Below are 14,393 nucleotides of genomic sequence, written 5' to 3'. Positions count from 1 at the left end.
AGTGTCCTCAGACACATAATTTTATTAATCAGAAAAAAAAACAATTACATAATTGATTTTGCAAGAGTTTACACCCGAACAACCAAACACTCTTGCAATGAGCTATTTATAAGCTCCATGTCCTAACTACCTCTAATTATGGATCACTTATTAAATAACAAGTGTCCATTTACATTAAATGCTATTCAAACCAACTAGCTAACTAATCTCCTAAAATAGAGCCTAAGATACGACACATTTGGAGAGTCATATCTAGTTACAACAATATGCTAATTCTAAAAGTCTCCATTAAATAATTAAACATTCTAGAATAATAATTATTAATTTAATATCTTAAATTAATAATTATTTTATTCTAATTTTATAACCTATGATAAAATTTGTATTTTTGGATCATCTAACATTCCCCCCTATGATCCAAAGATACATTACAACAGATACCAAGTTCATCCCTGAACTTAGTAAATTTTATTCTGCCAAGCAGTTTCGTGAAAATGTCGGAGATCTGATCTTCGGAAGGACAATAAACTGGTTTGAGGACATCTTTGGTAATGAGAGACCTGATATGATGATACTTGGTGTCCACATGCTTTGTCTTTGAATGAAAAACTGGGTTCTTGGCAAGTTTGATGGCTGACTGGCTGTCAATGAACAATGATGTAGCTTCTCCCTGAGAAATGCCCAAGTCCTACAAAATTCGGTGCAACCAAACAATTTCACATGCTGCTTCCCATGCTGAAATGTACTCTGCTTCTGCTGAAGAAGTGGCCACTGTAGCTTGTTTCTTACAACTCCAAGATACTGCTGCTAATCCCATGTTCATTAAATAACCTGATGTTGATGCTCGATCATCAATACTCCCAGCAAAGTTGGCATCAGAATATCCACCAAGTACAAAATTTTTAGTCTTTGTGTAAAGAAGACCAAAATCTTTTGTTCCTTGGATATATCTAAGAACTCTTTTGGCTGCATTCCAGTGTCTGTCTCGTGGTTCCTGCATAAAACGTGAAAGAATACTGACTACATAAGATAGATCAGTACGAGTATTTGTCAAATAAATCAAGCTGCCAATCAACTATCTGTAAGTTGTACTGTCCACCTTTTCCCCCCCTTCAAATTTTGAAAGTTTCAAGTTTTTCTCCATGGGGGTGAGAACGGGCTTGCAATCTTGCATGCCAAATCGCTGAAGAACCTCTGCGGCATACTTACTCTGAGAAATGAAAATATGATGTGGACGTTGGAAGACTTCAACTCGAAGATAGTAGTGAAGTAATCCCAAATCTGTCATCTTAAAACCTGCATGTAACTCCTTTTTTACCTGTGCAATATGATCATCATGATTGCGAGTGATGATCAAATCATCTACATACATAACAAGAATTACCAAATATTTTCCCTGTTGTCACACGTACAAAGTATCATTAGATTCACTTCGTTGAAAACCAACTTTCTTAAGGTATTCATCCATCTTTGCATACCAAGCTCAGGGATCTTGTTTTAATCCATATAAAGCCTTGATCAATTTGCAGACTTTATGTTCTTGTCCTTCAACTTCAAAACCTGGTGGTTGGGTCATATACACTTCCTCCTGTAAAACCCCGTTGAGAAAAGCACTTTTTACATCCATTTGATGAAATTTCCATCCTTTTTGAGCGGCCAATGCAAGTGTTAATCGGATGGTGTTCCATTTAGCTGTTGGAGCAAAAGTTTCTTCATAATCAATGCCTTCCTGCTGCGCAAAACCCTTTTCGACAAGTCGTGCTTTATACTTTTCAAGTTCACCCTTCTGATTATACTTAATTCTGTAAACCCATTTGCACCTTATGGGTTTAACATTTGCTGGACAATCAACAAGTTTCCAAGTGTTGTTATCAATTACTGCTTGATATTCTTCAACCATAGCCTGTTGCCATTCTTTATGTTTTACTGCCTCTTTGTATGTGGAAGGTTCAGTAAAATCATTTGCTATCAAGGCAAAATTGCCTTCAATTCTATGTGCCCTTCTGGTGCCAGTTTTATTCTGTTCATCAGGCTTGACATCTTTCAAAAGTTGAACTGCCCATTTTGGAAGTTGGTGCTCACTTGTTTGTGCTTCTGTAAAGTCCCCATCATTGTAAAGAGGATTAATATAAACTGATGTTCGTCGTTCAGGTGAAGAATGTGGAGAATCACTGTCAGAAGAACTACTACTGCTTGGAGATGCAGATGAACTGCTAGAAGACCCAGATGATGTTGTTGATGTAGATGGACTGGATGACTCATCGTCAGAGGAAGGAAAATCAAGTTCATACCAATTTGGTGAAGTTGGTTGACTTTGCATTTTTCATTTCTTTTACTTCCCTTAGTTTCTAATTTGTGAACAAGATTTTCAATTTCTTCAGCACTCTTACTCTCTGTTTCATCAAAAATGACATCCCTGCTCACAATGAATTTTCCATTGGTCAAAAGCTGATACCCTTTCTTCTCATCAGAATAGCCAATCATTGTGCATTTTAAACTTCTTGAGTCAAGCTTAGTTCATTTTTCTTTCGGAACTAAGGCATAACACACTGACCCAAAAACTCTAAGATGTTTAACTCGAGGTTTGAAACCAAACCAAGCTTCATAAGATGTGATTCCGTCTAAAGAAGCAGTTGGAGATCTGTTTCTTAAGTAGACAGCTGTATGAATTGCTTCCGCCCAATATGTTGGACTTAACCTCTTGAATGTTAACATGGATCTCGCCATTCCTAACAAAGTGCGATTCATTCTTTCGACTACTCCATTTTGCTATGGAGTGTAAACATTAGTGAGATGTCGTCTTATGTCATTTTCACTGCAATAAGTTTTGAATTCATTTGAAGTGAATTCTCCCCCATTATCCGTCCTGAGAGTACGTATCTTTTCTTCGACTTCGTTTTCAACAAGTTGGCGAAAAAGTTTAAACTTATCAAATGCTTCCGACTTGTTCTTCAAGAAGTACCCAAGTCATTCTGCTGAAATCATCAATGAATAGTAAAAAATATTTGCAACCACCAAATGAAGTTTGTAGTGGACCACAAACATCACTGTGAACTAGTTGTAGCCGCCTATTTGCATGCCATGAACTTGTTGGAAAACTTTCGAGATTTTGTTTGCCATAAATGCAAGATTCACATTTTGAATTTTCCCTTTTGAATGTGGGAAGTCCTTTAACCATTCCTTGTTTCTGCAATTGAGAAAGACTCTCATAATTCAAATGTCCATATCTTACATGCCATAGTCTTATAGGTGAAATACCTGTAGTCACCGCCCCTGCAAAATCAGAATGCCTTGGAATAACTGTCCCTTTCATCCGTAACAGTTTTCCATCTTCATAACCTATCATGACTGTTTTCAAGTTCTGTTTCACTGAATTAATCTTCACTAAACCATCTTCCATAATCATCTGATGTCCTGCTTGTCGAATCGTGAATAAAGAGAGCAAATTTTTCTTGAAACTGGGTACATACCATACATTGGAAATCATTTTTTCTCCAATACCAGGGAGAAAAACTTTTACTACTCCTTTTCCATAAGGAGTATGTTTTGTATCATCAGCAAGAAAAATGGAATTAAGTTGGCAATCTTGAAAATTCCAGAAAAAATCACGTCGATAAGTCATGTGCTGAGTTGCCCCGGAATCCAAGATCCAGGCATCTTCATAGTCACTTCTAAGATGGGATGAAATTTGTGATGTTGGTGAGGAAGTAAAAACATATTCTGAGTTATCTTCATCTTGATCATTTGAAAATTGTGTTGAATGTTGCTGAAACTTCGGAATTTTATTAAGTGATGTTCGATAATCTTCAGCATAATGGCCAACTTTGTTACATCTTCGACACACAATTTTACTTAAGTCTCTTCCTCTTCCTGAAGATTGTCCTCTGCCTCTGCTTTGACCTCTATTTTGAGATTGTCCTCTACCTTGATTATTATATCCTTGTCCTTGAAAATTGCCTCTTCCTTGGTTGTTTCCTCTACCTTGAAAATTATTTCTTCCTCCTCTATTAAAATTGTTGCCTCTGCTTTGGCTTTGACCTCGATTATGTGCTGCTTGATTCTGATTCCATCTGCCTCTTCCTCGAGAACTATCTGCTGATGACTTACTAGTGCTGGCTTCTGTGAGAAAAACATCTTCACCAACTTTCTTCTTCTTCCCAAAAGTTTTATCATGTTTACTTAACATTTCACAAATTTCATCAAACTTTAGTTTTTCTAATTTCCCAGTTACTTGTAAAGTTTCTAAAAAATGCGTATAGGAAGAAGGAAGCCCAGCAATTACAATTGTGACCATAAAGCTATCATCAATTGCGCGAAAACCGGCATTAATAATTTCCTGCCTAATATTCTTAAGTCTGGAGAGATATTCAAGAATATCACCATCTTCAGTTAATTTTTGTTGCAACAATTTTAACTGTAGATCAACCTTCTTTGATTCAGGCTGAGTATCAAAGAGGTCTTTAAAAGTTTTCAAGGCAGTCCATGCATCTAAAGAATTTTCTATATGGACATACATCTCATCATTCATAGACAATTTAATAAGAGCTAAGGCTTTAGCATTCTTGATTTCCCATTTTGCCAGTGCATCTGCATCTGTGGGTTTATTCGGCTTAACATCTCCATCACATATTCCCTGCCATAATTCATTGTAAATGAGTGTGCTTTCGATGAGACGATGCCATGTTTTATAAGATTTGGTGCCTTCTAGTTTGTCGGAATCAGAAAACAAATTAATCAACTTAGACATTGTAGTGTTAAGACTTCACACCATGAATCAAGCTCCAAAAAAATCAAGATGCGCAACACAACAGCAACACACAACGCAAAAAACGAACTATCGGGGCTTGGCCTTGACCCTCGAATAGTCGTCAAAACAGGAGAAAATTGACTGAGCTTTGCACTTGGCTCTAGTCAATTTCTCAAATTTTTACAAGGAAACTTTCAAAATTTGACTTTTACAATGGTGCTTTTGCACAATCTGGTAAAAAAAAATTACCCCCCCTCAAAGTAAAATTACTTTGAGTTACAGTTATCCTCTTTAAAAAATTACAAGTAAAATCTCCTTATTACTCCAAAACTTTACAAATCCTTATTTCTCCAAATATTTACAAAATTAAAAAATATTTCTAATTGCTGGCATGTTGGCTTGTTGCTGGCAGGCTGGCTCACGCTGGCTTGTTGCTGGCAAGTTGGTTCACGCTGGCTTGACGTTGGGTTTGCTGGCTTTCTCATGGACAAACGAAATTCAACACATTCAATATAAAGTGGCAAAGGAGAACCCGGCTCAGTGCAACGCATCTAGCAATAGATGGGTTAAAAAAGTCCCCCCTTCAGGGAACACGTTAAACATCACATGCTCTTCCCGTGTGGCCTGAAATAATTACCCACCGCCTTGGATCGATGACCAATTGTGAACATGACGCAAACCCGAACAACTTAGTCGGCAACATTACAACTGTCGGTCTCCAGTTTTTCATTTAGATTCGTAGAGCTTGCACGGACTTCAGACGGCTCTTTATGTTGTTCTGTCTGTAATTCACTGGCCTGAGCATGTCTCCAAGCGCTATACGACAAGTGGCTGAATCTGTACTGAAGCATAACAGAAATATCTAGTAACAGCTTCAGTTCACATTGCATGGGCTCGAAGCCTTGTCAACTAGCCGAGAAAGGTCTGCTAAATTAGCTGTGAATGTCAGTAGCTGAAATCTTGAATTTACGTTCTTCAGTTCAGCACAACCAATACGAAGAACAACAATGGAAGATCCGCTGATAATGCAGATAGGAGGGGAAAATCCGGACTGGCAACTGCCATCTATGGATACATTTGTTGGGAAGAAGCCATAAAGGGTACACGAAATGAAGAGTCCTGGCTTAAACTTCTCAGCAAAAAGTGGTGATCAGAGATTTGATAGCGCTGTAAATGATTTTGCGCTGCTGTTGGTGAGAATTGCTGCGCTGCAGCGGTGCTATGTCCTATGCAAAATGTCCATGCCTTCCAGGCAATCGTAGACGAGAGGTCTTTTAAAAAGGCGGCAGAGTTTCTTGACACTAAGGTAACCCCATAACAGAGAAATGCCAGAGACAGAATTAAGAGTTTCTATGAGCAGAACATGGCCCAGGTTAATTTGAAACAATATAGGTTCAGATCTAGCTCGGCGCTCAGAAAAAAGATGAAATATAATTCATTATATATATATATATATATATATATATATATTACTTGCCCACATGTAGTTCTAGGCTAATATGCAGCTTCAGGCTTCTATGCAACTTTTTTTTTTTTTTAAATGATTTTAGAATTGGCAGATCTAAAATCAATAAAAAAAAATTTGTTGCAAATTTCATACCAATCTTTTGCTGATCACTTCAACGGAGTTGAGTTTTTCCACGATCTGATAGAGTTGAAATCTCCTCCTCAAATCAACTGTTGGAATCTCTTCCTCAAATCAACTGCAGCATTACTGGAGCTCTGATACCACAATAATGGCAGAAGTGTCCTCAGACACATAATTTTATTAATCAGAAAAAAAACAATTACATAATTGATTTTGCAAGAGTTTACACCCGAACAACCAAACACTCTTGCAATGAGCTATTTATAAGCTCCATGTCCTAACTACCTCTAATTATGGATCAATTATTAAATAACAAGTGTCCATTTACATTAAATGCTATTCAAACCAACTAGCTAACTAATCTCCTAAAATAGAGCCTAAGATATGACACATTTGGAGAGTAATATCTAGTTACAACAATATGTTAATTCTAAAAGTCTCCATTAAATAATTAAACATTCTAGAATAATAATTATTAATTTAATATCTTAAATTAATAATTATTTTATTCTAATTTTATAACCTATGATAAAATTTGTATTTTTGGATCATCTAACAACTTTGTTGCCCTGAACATTGAACCGACTCCCTGCTCGCTTATTTTTCTATTATTAATTGATTAATATCTGATTGATGACCATAATTTAACATTTGTAGGGAATGGAAACCTTGACAATTTTAGCCTTTGTTTCGGCCTTGCAACATCCATACTGCACAGACTATCTACTAAAAGGAAACAATGCTTGAATGTGTTGTATCTTTCCTTGGACTTTACTTGATTACATTAGGAACTGGCGACATTAAGCCTTTCATGTGTTCTTTTGGGGCTTGTTTTAGTTCATTCAACTTATAAAATGTTCAAGAGCCTTCCCTAAAGTCATGCTAATATCCAGAGATAATTATTATTGTGAAACAATTACATATTCTCATTTTTTCCTTTTGTTGTACTTCTGTATGTCATTTCAGTCATGGTATTTTGGAATTGAAGGGAGCGCATTAGTACCAAACCAAAATATTTCAGTTCCTATTCAATGAAAAGTTTGGAGTTCTTAATAACCATGTGTTTTTGTTTTTTTTTGTTTTTCAACACATGTAAACTATTATAAAAAGGGTAGTTTCAGTGGTTCCTTGGTTTTACATAATATGTTCACTGTTAGGATACAAGATATGTTTTGGATCACATAGACTGAACAATTATGTCCTAGAACATTTATACGTTGGTTTCTGCCATTCCTTTTTTTCCTTTTATTAATGTATTGGAAATTAAAGATAATTGTAGTGCCTGTAAAACTTGTGTCTTTGGACTAAATCTTGATCCTGTCCCTGTCATGCCATTTATACAAAACGTTGATGAGCAAATCATTCTATTGAAATTTTGAGACCTTTGTTAAATTGCATGATATTGCAGTGTGCATTCAGAACGTGCTAGTAATCTGAGAGTTTTATTTGGGAGTTTTAAATTTTGATTCAAGGTTCATGGTTCTGAAATTATCATTATTTTATGCTTGGCTTTTATATGTTTATAATTTCATAACATTAACTCTATTGAGATTCGAGTCCTTATAGATGACATTAGATTGTCTAGATAACATGCCTTTGTTTTTTTGTGTCTTCAAATGATTATTAAAATAATGTATTTCTTTTAAAGTTAACCTTCCCCATTACTTTCAAGAGATTTTGCTAACATGTAACCATAGTTGCACCAAGTACATGTATTTCTGAACTTTCTCTTTAGCAAAAAAGTCGAAATAATCATGACTAAAATATAGATGGCTGAAAAATAAGTAGAAACTTTCATTTGATATCTTTCTTGAGCATTGAGTTTCAGACTAACAATCTCATTTTCTGCCACATATTGCATACCTGAACTATTAATATCAAATTGAGCCTGCATTTTTTTATTTTTCACAGATCCAACAACATAAACTTTTACAAATGAAAAAAATTGATCGCCTCCAAGAAGCTTCCTTATTGAATGCTTTTAATCTTTCTAACTTGTGGGAAATAACCACAAAACTAAATATTAGGTTAGTTGCAATTATGCATTTGATTATGGTTGGGAGTAAGCATACCTCTTCAAAAAATTTAACTGTCATTCACTAAACTTTTGTGCATTTTTTAAAGTTCAAAAGCCAGTGAACCATTATGTAAAACTAATATGTGATGGTATTCAATGTTTCTCTTGAAACTACTGAGTTTTATTAACATGATATGCAAAATGAATGACTTGCACTTTGGATGCATGGACAAATGACACATTTGAAGAATTTGGGTTTGCAGAAACAATTGTTTCCTTGAAATTATTAATTATTTTCTTTGAAATGAAAACACTAAAATGACTCAAGTGACATGTTTAACATTTCCTTTTATTCCAGAACAAGACTATGTTCAAATATTTAACTATAGTCTGAATAGACAACGACGAGGAGATGATCGGTTCATTTAATAATAACAAGAAAAATCAAGTTATGCATACCATAACTATGTTCAATAAGTTATGGCCTTCTCCCATGCTATTCTGAGATGTCGCATGAAACCCAAAAGTTATTCAATAATGCTAACAACTAATTTTCAAGAGGTTTGGCTTTCGACTTGCAAATTAGTGGGGTGCACAATAATGTAACAAATATCACATTGACATTTTTATTCAATCTTATTGTAATTCTTTTATTGGAGTTTTATTGAGGTGTAACTTTTATTATTTATTTTTAAATTTTATTTTGGACTACAGGGGAAATTTCCTAAGGGGTGATGTTAACCCTCCTCTCAGTGCATGGAAGGGTTAGGTAAATACTTTTCACTTTGTCTCTCATAAGCTCGAATCATATTTATTTTGAAGAGAAGGTGATTTCAAGCATGTCTAGAGCTATTAGCTGAGATTCAAAGTTTTTCATACGTGGTGAGGACAAACCTTCAAAGTCATGGTGATGAAGCATGTTCTTCTGATAATCAGAGAGTTATGTTTGAACTCATCCTTTCTAGCATCATTTGGTTTTACTTCTCAATTGATGTTGAGGATCTTGTTTCCAACAATGTTATTATATGGTTCGAAGACAATGTTTGGTGGGGATGGGGGTATACTATCCCTATAATTTTTATGGGATTAGATATAATAAGTATATTTTTTTGGGACACCATTATATAGATTCCATAAACCTAGAGGTAGTCCCCTGACAAGGTTATGCCAAGTAATAGATGCATCATTGTGTAAATTGCAAAAGGAAGTCCCTCAAGATAGTTCAATGTCATAGGAGGTGTGAGACAAGTGTTATGTTATTCAAAGAAGCCAAAAGATATAGCATACAAATTATCTCAAGTACCTCTCTTAATATTTTTTTAACTTTGAGGGCTGATTTTATATGATTATTTTATTCACCAAAATAATTGCATCGAAATGAGTAGTGTACGTTAGATAGTTTCAAGAGTCCAGAACTACTAGTTGACATAATTGTATTATAAGAGAAATGATATCTATCTATCTATCTATCTATCTATCTATCTATATATATATATATATATATATATATATATATATATATATATATATATATATATATATATATATATATATATATATATATATATATCTGTGTGTGTGTGTGTGTGTATATATATATATGTATATATATGTATATATATATATATATATATATATATATATATATATATATATATATATATATATATATATATTGGTCGTTAATATATAGGTTTAGGTTAAAACATTTTGCAATTGTCTTGAAAAAGAAACTATAATAACTGATGATGATATTCATGACAATGGATTTTCTAATCCTTGGAAACTATATATTGTGACCCAAGTGGAGCTGACAATTTTATATTGTTCCCATATGGGTGAATGCCACTATATTCTCTGTTATTTATGCCCAAATGCCAACAATGTTTTTCGAACAGGGCATGACCATGAACACAAGCATTGGTTCCTTCAAAATTCCTGCAACATCATTGTCTATAGTTGTTACATTGAGAGTCATGATATGGGTTCAAGTTTATGATTTTATAATTGTGCATATTTCTTGCAAGTACACTGGAAAAGAGGGGGTTTACTAAGCTACAACAAATGGGTATTGGGCTAGTCATATCAATAATTTCGATGGCAGTAGTTGCCTTGTTTTAAATCAAGCATTTTGATATTGTCATAACTCTTGATTTGGTCACATGATATAGTCACACCAGTTCCAATGACCATTGTTTTCGGAAATTTCCTAGTGTTTCTTGGTGCTTCAGAAGTTTTTTTCTTTATAGGGCGGTTAGAGTTTTTTTATGATTAGTCTCCTGATGCAATGCACAACTTCAGAAATTCTCTTTCTCTTCTTACAATAGCATTAAGAAGCTATTTGAGCATCGTAATTGTTACCATTGTCACTTTTGTCACCATTAAAGGAGGAAAGCATGGATGGATACTCGACAATTTCAATGAAGGCCATCTAGCCTACTACTTTAGACTTTTAGATTTCCTTAGCTTTCTGAATTTGTTGTTATACATCACTTGTGTACATAGATACAAGTACAAGAAGCCCAACTAGGGATAAATTCCAAATTTCGTGTGATGCATTACAATTATCCATGAGTCATTTCTCTCTACTGAAGTGATTACATAATTTTCTTTAACATTATATTGGCTTGTAAAATGTTTAGTTGAATCTAATTAACCTTTTACCAATGTTACAATGTTAGATATAGTGGTGATAATACTAGTTTTTCATTAATATTGATCATGGCATTTTTTATATCTTTACTATCAGGTTCTATTTTCAAATTGAAACAGAAAAAGGATATTAAGTTTGAAACATCAAAATAAATTGGAGAATGGCCTAGAGGATATGTAAGGTCTCTAGTGCTCAGTACTGTGGTTAGATTTTCATATTATACATTGATATTATGCTAGATGCTATGATGTTGCACACTTATCATCAATGATTATATGTTCTTGAACTTTTTTGGATGATTTTTAGTCATAATCAAGTTTGCAATTTATTGAGGTGTTATCTAACTTTACTCATCATTAGATACCTCTTCAATTATTTGTAATTTGTATGATCTTTACAGATGAACCATGCAAAATTACTGATGTAATTTTATTTTTTTTCTTGTACAAAACTTTAGTCAAAATGATAAATTGCCTAATTTGACTAGAATGATACCAGATTTACTTGATGGATTTACGTTCTCTGATATCTGAAAAATATTTTCTTCCCTCTCCACTGTAGTTTGGAAAATAAATATTAATCCTATGATGCACTAATCATGATCATTCAACCTATAGAAACTCTGAAAACCTTGAAATGTTACACAAAATAATGTATGAATTATTTCCCCCCTTATCCCCCTGTTCCTCCTATCGACGCTCCTTTGCACCTCTTGATGCAATTGCTACTTGTATTGTCTAGTTCTTTTTGCTTTGGTGTTCTTGTCTTCACACCCCTTTGCTAGTTGAAGTACTTATGGGAGGGCGTAATTATGATTGAGATGTAGAGAGTGCTTTCCTTGTATCCATGAAATTGCATCTTTGGATACTCATGCTTGGTGCGGATATGTAAGTGCTTGAATGTCCCTTGGATATTTTTTTGGTGTAACAGATACTAGCCAAACTTTGTGCTTACAATTTAAACATTTTTTTAGTGGTTACATTGCAAGATCATAGTTATTGAGTGTTGTATGTTTACATCTCAAATTAATTAATAACAAGAAGCACTCCTAATTAGTCTTTTAGACCCCATAGTGAGTAGGATTCAAGTATGTAGCTCATTATTCATAATTGCATCATATATGCTCACTGTTTTTTACTTCTTGGCATGAAAATCAACCTTTTAGAGACATATTTTTATACTATCATAATAAATTTACATGATTCGCAAAGTGAGAAATCAATCTTTGGTGTAATTGTAGATTTAAAGTTTGATAATTATAAGTAATTTATAGGCTATAAATGTCTTCAAATATTCACTTCTAATTGAGTATTCAACTAAACATAATATATTATATGTAACTATTTTTCTCTCCAGCCACTTTTCATAACTTTCATAACCATTAGGTAGGGACCTCTAGCTTTGATGCTATTTTTATTGTTTAGTAAAAGAGTTTTCAAGACTTTACAAAGTTTTATAATTTTTGAAAGTTTTAGAATTTACAATTTATAAAGTTTCAAGGTCTAATTTTTTAAAGTCTAATTCTTTAAAGGGTGCTAGCTCAATGGAAGAGCACCTTCTTTACAAAAAGGAGGTTGGTGGTTCGATTCCATTGTGCCCTCATATTCATATGGAATGACAATGCAATCTTTGATGACATTCATTTTTTTGTGAAGGAGGTTCTTTTGACTATCACCAATGAGCTTATGGTGACATTTTTCGACCCTCACCAAAATATGAAATGGTGATGGTCAACGAACATCAACATATATATATGCATCAATAGTGATGATCATGAAATGTCCATCACAATAAATAATTATTGTTCATATGAAATGGTGACGGTCATTATTCGTCGTGGACCTTGAATGTCACCACAACACCTATATTTTTGGCAATGCTACTTTGGTGATGTTCAATTTTTTGGTGACAGAAGCTAAGGTTCATCACCATTGCTCATATGAAATTTTGATGGTCACTATCCATCATTATAAATCATTATTAGTGACTAACCTTGAATGTCACCAAAACAACTATACTTTTGGCGATGCCACTTTTGGTGACATCCAATTTTTTGGTGATAGAAGCTAAGGTTCGTCACCATTGCTCATATGAAATGGTGATGGTCACTATCCATCATTATAAATCATTATTGGTGACAAACTTGAATGTCACCAAAACACCTATACTTATGGAGACACCACTTTTTGTGACGTTCAGTTTTGGGTGACGGAGGCTCTTTTGACTGTCACAAATGAACTTATGGTGATATTTTTTGACCCTCACCAATATCCTTTTTTCTTGTAGTGCACATTCAATGGTTCAAACTTTGGATATTTGTTTATTATTATAAAGACCCAATGTCATATGTATTAGAGTTTTGGCATCAAATAATTCCAAAAGGGTTCCTTCAATGTTATAACTCTGAAAACTATGATATAACTCTATTATAAAAAAAATTCTCTGACCAATAAACTACAATCACTTTATAATGAAAATATTGGTCTCAGGGGCTAGAAATAATGAAAAATTATACAATTGATTAGGCCAGGATAGTGAAAATGCTCAATCCTTGGCTAGGCATCATTTTCAAACCAAATGTACAAATGAGATCAAATGAGTTATAATAGGAAGATAAGAACCAAACGAGCTCATTTAGGCAACCCAAACTCTCAAAATTGAATAGTAATATGACCAACCATTCAATCAAAGGGTCCCCATAATGAGAATTAAGTGAATAATGGGGGGGGGGGTTGTGTTTTTACCAAAACACAGTAGTACATAAAAACATAAGAGAAAGAGGAAGAAGAAAAATCCATGTCAAGAAGAAAGGGTTTAGTCAGATAAGGCCTCTTCTAGTGTGAATGGACCTGTTGACGGTGATGGACCCACCAACATGTAAGGGGATCTCCCCAATAAGAAGTCCCAATCAGACCTCAAATTGTTTGTTGTAGGAGTCCCAGTAGTGGGTCATATGGTAATCCCTTGACTGCGATGTCACACAGAGGCAAGTAAGATAACTCTTTAGAATCTGAACTCTGTTAGTAGCAAGGGTGTTCCCACTGCAGTGAGTCAAGGAAGGTGTATGAGAGGTTTTAACACAAGTGGGTTGAGATAAGGGTGAAGGTGAGTTCTAGGTTGAAAGGGATCAGTCCCAACTCGGCTAGGAACACAAAACACACAGGACATACACATCTTCTGGCGGAGCAGTCCACACGGATGCGGTAGTCACAACATACAAGGTAATATAACACACGTGTACAACATTCACAAATCAGTGTGAATGAGTGCAACAATTGTTACATCGAGCTTCATATGAAAGGTCTGTCTGATGTCCAACAAAGCAGTCGACATTGATGGGACATAATTAACAACATATACAACACATTTCCATTTATACATTATGCAT

General features: G+C 34.4%; 1 pseudogene; it reads left to right on the top strand.

Annotated features, from left to right (window-relative positions):
* The first annotated feature begins 5,138 nt into the window (after positions 1 to 5,138).
* LOC149192992 (protein NRT1/ PTR FAMILY 8.3-like) lies at positions 5,139 to 10,882 on the top strand (annotated as a pseudogene).
* The last annotated feature ends 3,511 nt before the right edge of the window (positions 10,883 to 14,393 follow it).

The sequence above is a fragment of the Pinus tabuliformis genome, chromosome 2_2 (assembly GCF_031772625.1).
Source record: "Pinus tabuliformis cultivar Carrire ecotype Pingquan chromosome 2_2, CPIR1, whole genome shotgun sequence".
Lineage (NCBI taxonomy): Eukaryota > Viridiplantae > Streptophyta > Pinopsida > Pinales > Pinaceae > Pinus > Pinus tabuliformis.
Note: the sequence above shows the minus strand (reverse complement) of the source record. Positions and strands in the feature narration are given on the sequence as shown.